At 46.3% G+C, this 10,992-nt stretch overlaps 1 protein-coding gene across 1 annotated transcript in view; it reads left to right on the top strand.

Annotated features, from left to right (window-relative positions):
• The window catches only part of Tbcd (tubulin folding cofactor D), a 167,658-nt gene that overhangs the window by 74,774 nt on the left and 81,892 nt on the right, over positions 1–10,992 (top strand). The gene's annotated exons all lie outside the window — the stretch shown is intronic.

The following is a 10,992-nucleotide window of genomic DNA, read 5'->3' as shown; positions in this document are numbered from 1 at the left end:
TGATTTTTACCCTTCTTCTCAAGGATTTTTGTTCAGGTCACTGGGAGAACTAGGGTGGCAAAGAGGATGCTAACCGTGCTGCCTTGTCACAGGGACCTGCCAGAACATGCCTAGGGCCTATACTGGTTGTGGAGCTGACATGTGCTGTCTGTCATTTGGGCGTCGTCAGTGTGTTCACCTTCACACTCCCTCTTTAAGCAATAACTTAGGTTTTTAATTTTGGAACCATTTTATAACCCCCTACCCCCCACTGTTTATTTATTCTCTCTGAGGCTTGTGCAGGTAGCAGTGAAGGCTGGAATGTGATGTCAGTTTGGGGACAGGGAAAGGACAGTGTGATAGCTGGTTAGGCTCTTGATCATACCTGAAGCTGTTGGCAAGGCCCAGAGCACCAAAAACACACGAAAGGCTCCCTAGGTTTAGAGCACTGGTGCTCTCCCCACACCCATTTGAGACTTAAGATTTTACTTGGCTTTACCTTTATGTTTCATTCTTTAAAACTTAATTTAGTTACTTTGTCTCATTTATTTGAAGAGTCAAAACCAAATGCAGTCTTGTAAGAATAGCAGTTCCCTAGGGTTTCCTCACACCTCTAGCTGAGTAGCAGGTTTCCTTATTTCCTGGTTTGAGATACTCACCAGTTTGTTACATCTGTGGCCCTGGAAGTGGTCTGTACCGGGTTCCTGGGGCAGTGCTTCTACTCTGTGGGTGTTTACTGAGGCTCCAGTACAGTGAAGTCCCCTAGCTACTCTGCCACTTTAAGGAACTCCACAGAAGATGATAGCCTTTGGACATCTCATAACTTGAAGAGAGAAAAATGGAGAGGTGAGGCTGAGAATGATCTTAGTGCCGTTTCTGTTGCACCTCTTTTCTGGAGCAGTTGGGGCAGGCCAGTTTCTAGGAAGGTTGGCAGGAACTTGCTGAATGAATGTCTTACCCTTTTCCCTCTGCTCTTACTCACCTTTTGCTGAGCATTTTTTACTCCCTGATTCTAATTTGAAATCCAGATTTCAGGTGTTTTTAACTGACCCCCTTAACTCTTCTGCCTCTGTGTCACCTCCCACATCCTTTTGAGGGCTGTCCCTCTTCCTAGTGTGGGGAGCAAACTCCCTGAATCCATGCTGCCATTTCACTTGGGCCAGTCCTATCTTTGCTGCATTAAAGCTTCTACATTTCCTTCCCTCTTCTCTGCAACTTCCTGTGTATCTTCTTTTCTGCATTTCATAGTGAGGACAGTGCTACACTAACCCCTAAACACTTGAACAGACATATTGGCTCAAAGGAGTCTTCATGCAGCAGGTGTTCTGATCTGAAGAGTGGTATTTAGTGAACATTTGGAGGCCCAGCCTTGTCACCATTTCCTTACATGGCCTGGCATCTGTGACCTGATGGTGTATCCCCGTGCTCTAGATTTTGACTAAGGGCTATCTCTAGCTTAATGAGAGTGTATGTAATCTCCTCTTCTTTCTCCTTATATTCTCAGTTTCCTGAACTGTATCTTCCAGCATTTCCATAAAGCCTGTTACACAGTTAGGATCTCTGGTTTCTGAGGGTTTTGAGTGACCCTGCTTTGATACCTTGTTCTAACTGCTCTGAATATTTCAGTGAGTTTCTCACAGGATTAGGAGGGCTTGAGGACTCTCTGTAGGGAGTCAATTCTGTCTGCTGCAGAGTGGGGCTTCTTTACTGCTGCTTGTTTGAAAGAACTCTCAGAGTTGATGAAAGCCAAGGCCTTGGGCTTTTAATGGGTTCTGTCTGTAGATCAGGGCTTCTTCTTTGGTCCCTCACTGAAGGTTCATGTGCTTTCCCTAATGGTTCTTTCTGTTGCTATGTTCCCTGCCCTCTTTGACCTCTACACTTATGCCTTAGAAAGTGAAGGATGGGGCTGGAGAGATAGCTTAGCATTAAAAACACTGGCTGTTCTATCAGAGGACCTAGATTCAATTTCCAGCACCCACACGATGGCTTGAAACTATAGCTACTGTCCCAGGGGAGCTGATGCCCTCTTCTGGCCTCTGAAGGCACTAGGAATGCACAAATACCTATACATACACACACACACACGCACACACACACACACACACACACACACACACACATTTTTTTTTTTTTAAAGAAGGAGATCTTCTTTCTTTTGCCCTTAGTGAGGTCTGAACCCTTATGTTTGGTTTCAGTTCTCTGCATGACCTAGATGTCTTGATGAAGTTTCTGAGAAGTAAGTAAAATCTTAGGGGAGAGGACTGGGAGTGGCAGTTGGTACTTCCTGAACATCTTTCATGTGGGTCCTTGTGCTGAGTGCTACTTGCATCATTCCTTGTAGTCACAGGAACTGCTGTGCACCTGCTTTAGAGGAGTCAAATGAGCACAGAGGGGTTAAGTAACTTGACCCAGCAACCTAGTCTGGTAGATAACAATCTCATCATGTGACATGGGAGGAGGTAAGCTGGGGTGTAGAGTGGGTGGGTGTCTGGGTCAGCTGCCACCTCTGGACAGCAGCATCCCAACCGAATGCAGACAGGTGCTGTTGGCTATAGGTAGTGCTGTGAATCTGCTCAGCTACATCAGAGACTCTTCCTGGGTCCCTGCTGGAGCCATCTGTGGCACGCTTTCCTGCAGGGTTTGGAAGGCAAAGCAGTGTGGCTAGGTTAGCCTAGGTACTCCTCCACAGCATGGCTTGGCTCTTAGTTCCCTTCCTGTCCCTTCAGCATCTTTTTACCTGTGCTTGGGCTGAGCTGACAGTCTCCTGCGATGCAGTGCAGGGCTATGCGCTGTGGAAGAGGGTCAGCACAGACTTTGCCAGGTCTGTGGATTCATTTCACACAGCAGCCTCTCTCATAAAACAGCTTTGAAGAAGGAAGGGAAGTCACCTATATTTCCGACCTCCTTACAAATAGTCACAGGAAGATTTTTCCTCTAATTTTTTGTGTTCCTTTTGTGAGGAACATCTGGAAAGTAAAAAGGAAATAGGAATTGTTCTAGCGATGTCACAAGTCTGGCTTCAGCTTCCCAGTGCCCTGTAATGCCCTGGGGGCAATTGTAGGCAGCAGGCAGCTCACTCTGAGGCTGTCTACTCTGGTCTCCCCTGAACTTGAGCTCTATGCTGGCGACATGATTGGGATAGTAGTACAGGGTCCTTGGGTGACAGGAGACGGACAGCAGCAGCTCCATCCTGCCCAGTTCCAGATTCCTGGGGGTGCACATGGTTCTGGGGTTTGTGGTAGTTGTGTACTCCTAAACTTTTTAAGAGGAGTAGCTGAAGGCGCAGGGGCTGTCCCAGGTCTTAGGAGTCAGTCTTTGGCCTTGCCTCCATGGCTTTTTTTCCGTTGAAGGGGTTATGATTATCTATTAGGGTTTTTAAATTGGAATTTCTTTTCAGTTAGATAGAGACAATCCAGGAAAACAAATTATTTTGCCAAGCCCCTAATAATCCCTGTCTTGAACTAGCTCTGAGGTGATGGATGGCTCCTTCCCAGCATGCCTTCTTCTGCTTCCCAAGCCTCCTTCCTATTCCATTTGTGTTAAGGTAAGTCCCAACTAGACTGTGGAAAGCTCTGTTCCTAGTGGTCTGGGCACTTTCCTAGACTTGGGTTTGGTCCTTGGCACTGTTCCTGTTTTGCTCAAAGCTACAGGACAGTCCTGGAGCTGTAGCCCAGGGGTCAAGTATTGCCGTTCAGTAGACAGAGCTGTTCCGAGCTCCTGTAGGCCCAGTGGGGCATCTGGCCTAGATGGGGGGGTGGGAGATGACCCACCTCCCTCCCTCTGTGCTCTTACTGCCTAGAACCTCTCCAGGATTGATGAGAGGTGGGCTGTGATCACTGATTACTCCAGTGAGGCCTGTGTCCCATCCCACAGCCTTAGGGGTCCTTGCCTGCCACAAGGCAGAAGGTGGACATGTTCATGGAGCCCTTAGTGCCACCACACAGACTTTAGGGCTCAGGTGTGTCCAAAGTTTTGACATTGGAACATAAAGTTTTTGTCTACAGAGTTCATGCTCAAAAACCTGCAATTGAATTACAAAAACAAAACAAAATAAAATGCCAAAGAGGCCCCCCCCCCCCAAAAAAAAAAACCCTCAAACCAACAAAATCCTTTCAGTGTTTTAAGTAGTTTTACAGTTTTTTTGTATGGCTCGGGCTGTATTTATTACTCTCCTTCAAAGTGTGAGAGAGAGAGTTCTATTGTTCACGTGTTCTCCTAAGAGGGTGAGTGTAGAGCTTAGGGAACATGAGCCCAGATGTGTGACACCACCACTTAATTTCTTGATTAAGACAATGCCGCTCTAGGCTTTTACAGACTGGAGGTCTTTATTTTGTTGGGTACATAAAGCACTTTTTCTACAAAGGCCCATGAGGGTGAGTGGTGCCTCTCTGAGTGGTGCCCTGTGGTGGGAGGACTGGCTGCACCAGAATGTGGCCTGTGGGCAGCTTGTGTAGAGCACATGTTCTGCTGGCTCTTCTACCTCTGAGCTGTGTGGAACCAGGTTCCCGTGGCTCTTGAAGAGCCTTCAGGGTGAATGATTGAGGGTGAAAGGCTTTTTGTTTGTGTTTGTGTAAACAGTCCCTGGTTCTTCCCGTCCCTCCTGGTGTTGGTTGGCGCCGATGCTCTGTGTCTAAAGGGAAACCTGAAACTGCGCAGCAGCTTGCTTTGTCTTTGATTGGGAAACTCAGTTTGGGTTTGTGAACTTGGGCCAAGTCTTGAGGATTCCCACAGTTTTCCTCACCTGTCTATTCTCCCAGGCCAGCAGAGCAGCTCTGGGGCCTTGTTTTCTGGCCCAGCTTGGGACTTGTTAGTCTTCCAGGTGTAGCTCAGGAATTAGGTCTCCTGGGCACATTTGCTTTGCTCACAGCTATACACAGAGGTTTATAGTTAAACCGAACAGGGACAGGTAAAGTTAAAGACTGACATGAAGATTTCCTTTTTCCTCCTCATGCTATACATACCATCAGTATAAGAATATGACGGTAATATCCTCAACCCTTCATCCCTGGCTGGCCTTTCCTTTATCCAAGCTTTATCTTGAAGGTTACTCGTTCTGTGTGGCTGTGTCCCGAGCCCATCACTTTCAGTTTGCTGCACTGTCTTTTAGCTTTTTACTTTTTTCAAGACATTCATTTTGATCTGCTTCCTCTTCTCCTTTCCTATGTAATGTTTTTCACTGCTTCTTCTCTTAACTTTGTAGACAAGGCTGGCCTCAAGCTCATAGACATCCACCTGCCTCTTGCTCCTGAGTGCTGGGGTTAACGGTGTGTGTCACCAAGCCTGGAAATTTCATCTTTTATTTAAACATTTCATATAGTGTTCTACGAAATTGTTCTTTGTGTATATATGTGTGAATGTACACATGCATGAACATGTATTAAAACACAAGTGTGAGGAGGCCAGAGGACAATCGGGTGTCATTCCTTGGGCACTTTTCACCTCTTTCCTAAAGATTTTATTTTTAAATTGTGTGTATGTATACAGGTGCCTGTAGCAGCCCAGAAGAGGATGTTGGATCCCCACCCAGCATGGGTGCTGGGAACTGAACTTGAGTCTTGTTCAAGAGTCATAGGTGTTCTTAACCACTGAGCCAGCTCCCTGGCCTTCCACCTTGCTTTTTGAGACAGGGTTTCTAATTGGCCAGGAGCTTTTCTAGTATGCTAGTGTGACTGACCAGTAGTCCCCCAGCTTTCTGTCTGTCTTCATCTCAGCACTGGGATTACAGCCGCATATACCACCATGCCTGCCCCCCCTTAAAAAAAAAAAAAACAGAAACAAAAACATGTGGTCCTGAGGATTGAACTTAGGTCCCCTCACCCTTGCAAGGTTTTACTTTACTGATCATATTGTCTTCCAGACTCACCGGATCAGTGACATGTGGAGTGTATAGTGTTGCACAGACATTGCTTCTCTCTTGGTCTATCCCAATCACAGTCCCCATATTTTCCCCCAACACTGACAACTGCCAGTTTGCTTTTTTGTCTCTGTGAGTTAGAACTTTTGGATCTGACTTCTTTCACTGAATACAATGAATCCAAAGCTTATACCCATGTTTCAGAACTTCATTCCTTTTTAACGATTGAATACAGTGATGTTTGGGTTGTTTCCTCCTCTTGGTTGTCATAAGTAGTTTTGCCGTGGACATTTCTACAGCAGTGTTGGTTGAATGACAGTTTCCCCCTCTTTTCTCTTGGTACATACCAGATCGAATGACAGTCCTCTGTCCTCCAAGCTACTTTTCATACCACAGTACTGTCTTATACCTCCAGTAGTGGTGTACCACAGTTGGTTCCTTCTGGAAAAAGGAAGCCAACCTTTATACTCAATCTGGTGAGTATAAAGGAGTATATCCCTTATGTTGATGTGATTTTGGCTTGCATTTTACCTCAGTGACAATGATTTTGAGCATCTTATAACTCTCTTGTGGCTGTGTATCTGTTTGGGCGAATGTCTTTTCATTAGATACATTTCTTTTCGGATGGGTATAGTAGCATATGTGTTATCTCAGCAATCAGGGGAATACTCTGGTCTACCTAGTAAGATAATGTCTCCAAAGAAACAAACCTCAAAACACCTAAACAAAATAAAACAGTATTTGTGTTAACATCAATATATATTTGCCATTCTCTGTAGGGTCTTGCTTGGGTTTTTTTTTTTTTTTTGGATGCACAGTATGTACCGAAATACATGTACACATGCATTAAGAATGGAATTTTAGTTGGGCAGTGGTGGCACACACCTCTTTAATCCCAACACTCAGATGGTAGAGGCAGGTTGATCTCTTCAGTTTGAGGCCAGCCTGGTCTTCAGAGTGAGTTCTAAGACAGCCAGGGCTACATAAAAAAAAACCCTGTTTCAAAAAAAAGGGGGGGCACTCTGGTGGCGTTTATGCCATTTGATGAAAAAAATTTAAATCATATTTATTTTGTATGTCTTTCATGCATGTCATAGCACACATACAGAGGTCAAAGGACAACTTTTGGGGGTCTTTTCTTTGCTTGTATCACGTAGATCCCTGAGCAGATTGTCAGGTTTGGTGGCAAACATCTTTACCTACTGAGGTGACTTGCTGGCCCATTGATGAAAAATAATTTATAGAGAAATCTTGCTACCCAATCAAAACCTTTCATTTACTGAGCTTACTCTCACACTGTCCAATGCTGTCTGTCTTCTGGTGATGTGTTGTCTGAGTTTACTGGAGAGTTGTGCAGCTGACTTTGCCAGATGAAGAACACAGGTTCTAGCAGTTCAGGTTAGCTGTGGCAGCAAGATGCTGAAACTGCTGCACACAGTCCCTGGGCCGTGAGTGCCAGTGCGCTCACAAGTCATTCTTCTCTCGCCTTTGTGGGAGCTCCATGTGTTTTGCTCTCTGGTTTCATTTTTATGCTTGCTGATCTCTGTTGTGTGAACAGACTGATATAGTTCCTGATACCCAGTTGCTTGCTTTACCTAGCCATATTGGGCTTATGGGGATAAGGGAAGGGACTTGAATTACATCTAGCCAGTAGATAAGAGTGGAACTCAGCTTCTACATGAGAATCCAGGCTTTGTCTTTGATCTTGAGTCCAGGTGTAGTGAGTGTACTTACATGTGGCCCAAAAAGGTGATAGTGTGTCTTCAGGGCTCTGTCTTCCATGTACCTGAGTCTTTTGTTGCTGTGACAAAGTACCTGACATAAAAGAAAAGATTTATCATGGCTCAGGTTTCAGATCTTTCAGTCCAAGGTTGGCTGGACTCATTCCTTTGGCTCAAGATGCAGAATGTCATGGTGGTGCAAGTATATGGAGGAGGAAGGTATAGCTTGCTTCATGGTGGCTGGGAGGGAGGAGGGAGGGAGAGAGAGGAGGGGGAGAGAGGGGAGGCATTTAGCCCCTGAATATCTACCTCCTCAGTGACCTATTTTCTCTGAAAGCTTCTACCTCCCAAAGTTCCTCTTCTTCCCAGTAATATCATCAAATTAAACATCCACCAATAGATTAGTTCATTAAGTCAGTACCACTATGATCTGGTTACCTCTCAATGATTGGCTCCAGCTGTGGGAACCTAGCCTTCAGCACACGAGCCTTTGCATTTGGTTGTGATACTTCTAAACCATAGCCATCCTCCTGCAGTGACTTAGTTTTCCAAAGAAAATGAGTGCCATGAAAAATGAGTGTTGTACCTGTGAGCTGTTCCTGCACCCAGACCCTGTAGTGAACACGAGTAATGGGAGTTGGAATTCATAATTGCAGGTACCAACAGAGCATCCTTTGGAATTGGTAGCCAAGGCTGGCTGCCAGGCAGTATGACAGTGGAAAGTCTGAGACCTACTCAGTGGGGCTGTACCCACCAGGTCATGACCAGGAAAACTGTAGACATGTGGAATGATGACATCAGAACCTCTCCAATTACTTAGTTAAAGATGAGTGCCAGGCTTGAGATTAAACCATGTGAGATGTGCCCTCTGTGACCTTGGGCCACTTCCTTCTCCTGGAGTCTTGTGTGTCTCTTGCAATATTGCCTTGAGTTAGGGCCCATCTCTGACACTGCAGTCTCCTGGGATCCTGCTGTCTATGAAATACCTGTGATGTTTCCAGAGGCTAGAGCCAGGGTCACCGTCTTGGGCCACTGGTGGCCTGGGCCTGAGGGCTGGGGACCCTGGCCGTAAGTCAGGTAGAACTGGTCTTGACTTCCTGGTCTAGCCTTTAATCCTCCAGGACGCTGCTTTTGCTCCTTTCATGCTGCTGTGCTTGCCACTCTGTCATTAGCTGTGGGCGTTCCTGTGCCAGCAGCACAGCATCAGCAGAGGAGCACACCCTTGGTCCTGGAGGCACCTCCCGCCTCGTGGTTGTGCCCTACCATGTCCTTCCTCTGTGGTGGCCTGTGGTGGTGGTAGTAGGCAGGAACTGACAGGCCCTTGCCTCTGTGACAGCTGCTATGGTGATAACAAAAGGAACCAATGGCAGAGAAAAAGGGAGCTAATGCTGGGTCTTGTTGGAAATGGTCTCTTGGGGATTCTAGGGGTGTTTAGCTGGCAAAGAACCAATAGGATCACTTGAAAAAAGTCTAGTGTAATACTGGGTATTAACCTGGAGGGGCTTGACTTGGCTGGAAGTCAGCACTTGAATGGCTTTGAGAGCCAGCAGATATACTGGCTGGCTGATAATGGAGAAGGCATTGAGTCTTTTTTGTCAGCCTGGTGGTCTTTTTGTGTGCCTTTGCTGGGCACCACAAAACTCCTGTCAGGAGCCCTAACCACACCCCAGAGACCATGTTTGTTGATTTACTTGAATGTTTGGGCAGCATAGTGAGAAGCATATTCCTTTGCCCTATGTTGAGGAGTCTGTGTTCTGTTTCCCTAGGAGGCTGTCCTGACCTTGCTTGGATATCCCAACTTGATTTTGCTTGGATAATACAGGATGGGACACATGAGGGTGTTGGCATGTTTAGTAATGGAGAACATAGAGAACCAAAGGCAGCAGTGCCTATCTCAGTCCAAGGTTGTAGAGAAGGGGAGGTGAGGTGTAACTGTGCGGATTCCCTGCTCTGGACATGTGATGTGGAGCCTATGGTGCTGTGTGCATGTCCCATCATGGGCATATGAAATGGGGTCCATGGTACTGCGTATCCTCAGTCATGGATGGATAGGATGGGGTCTGTGGGGGCTGTGTGCATGCTCTGATATGGGGACAGGTCCAATAATAAAGTCTGGGGTTGTGTTGTAAGTACATTCTGTCAAGACAAGTAAGATGGAATCCAAGGGAAAGGATGCCCTGGAAGACTTACCTGTTTGCCTCTTAGTCCAGCATGGAAGAGAAACCTCTCATGAGCTTATTTTTGCAGAAGCCTCCAGTCATCTTATCTAGGCCCTAAGTTTGGGCCTCAGTTGGCCTATACTGGTAAAGCGGGGTTTGGTGGGGAAGGAATTGGGTGTTCTCATGGATGTCTGGCTTTACCCTCCAGCCTCATCTGTCATCTCTTGTTGATCAGTTGCTGTCTGAGCATCTGACAGCACTTGGGTACCATATTTCATTTGTTGCAGCTGCAGCTCATTTTTCTCCTCTACTAAAGACCCTTGTAATATAGAGCAGCCACTTGCATTTGAAGATGACTCTCCATTCTGGTGAAAGGGCGGATAGCATAGACCTGTTGTGCCACTTCGGTGGTAGCTGTTACTTCCAGGGTGTGGAATATGGGTGGGAGGTGGCTACAGCCTTGGACTGAGATAGGCACTGCTGCCTCTGGTTAGCTGGCATGTAAGTAACACCTCCAGGTAGGGTGCTCTTTCTACAGAGAAGCACACACCCCTGGAGAAAGTGCTGGTGTCCTCCAAGGGACAGAACACTTGACTTCCCCCTTGTCTTGAAAACTAACTTGCATGGTCACTCTCAGTATCTTCTGCCAGTTCTTTGGAATCCATGGGGGCACAAGTGAACTCTTGCTGCCTGTCTGCCACCCTAATCGTATGGGCTCTCACAGAAGCAGTTTGATTTGCTTGGTTTTGTTTTTGTGGTTTTTAAAGACAGGTTCATTCACTAGCTCAGGCTGAACCAGAACTCATAGAAATTCATCTGCCTCAGCTTACTGAGTGCAGGAACTACAAGTGTAGGCTACGAAGCCTGGCTTCACACGGAAGCTTTGCCGTGCATGCTGGGACAATGTCATGTGGTTGTATTCTCTCCGACATCTTTGAGTGTAGCCTAGTGAATGTTTTCTTGTTGTCCCAGATCCCCAATCACTCACCGATGCCTTCTCCATGTCTTCCCAGTAACATTTGGAGAAGAAGAAGAAGTGTTGTACCAACACTTCAGTGCTTATAGTTCAAGACACAAGTTTTAGAGGGCTGCAAACATTCTGAGTACAGAACATTGTTTCCTCCCACCACTTGTACATAGATATTTTGTGGGGACTGTGAGGGACATCGTCATCATACCTGCACAAATACAGCCTGTGCTGAGGTCAAGGCACTGCTTGTGTATACAGGTGGTATTCAGGCTGCTCTTTGGTGGTTCTTAGGTGAACTTTCATCTTGTA

This window comes from Grammomys surdaster, unplaced genomic scaffold (genome assembly GCF_004785775.1).
Source record: "Grammomys surdaster isolate TR1022 unplaced genomic scaffold, NIH_TR_1.0 125688, whole genome shotgun sequence".
In the NCBI taxonomy this organism is placed as follows: domain Eukaryota; kingdom Metazoa; phylum Chordata; class Mammalia; order Rodentia; family Muridae; genus Grammomys; species Grammomys surdaster.
This window is presented reverse-complemented; position numbering and strand designations above follow the sequence as displayed.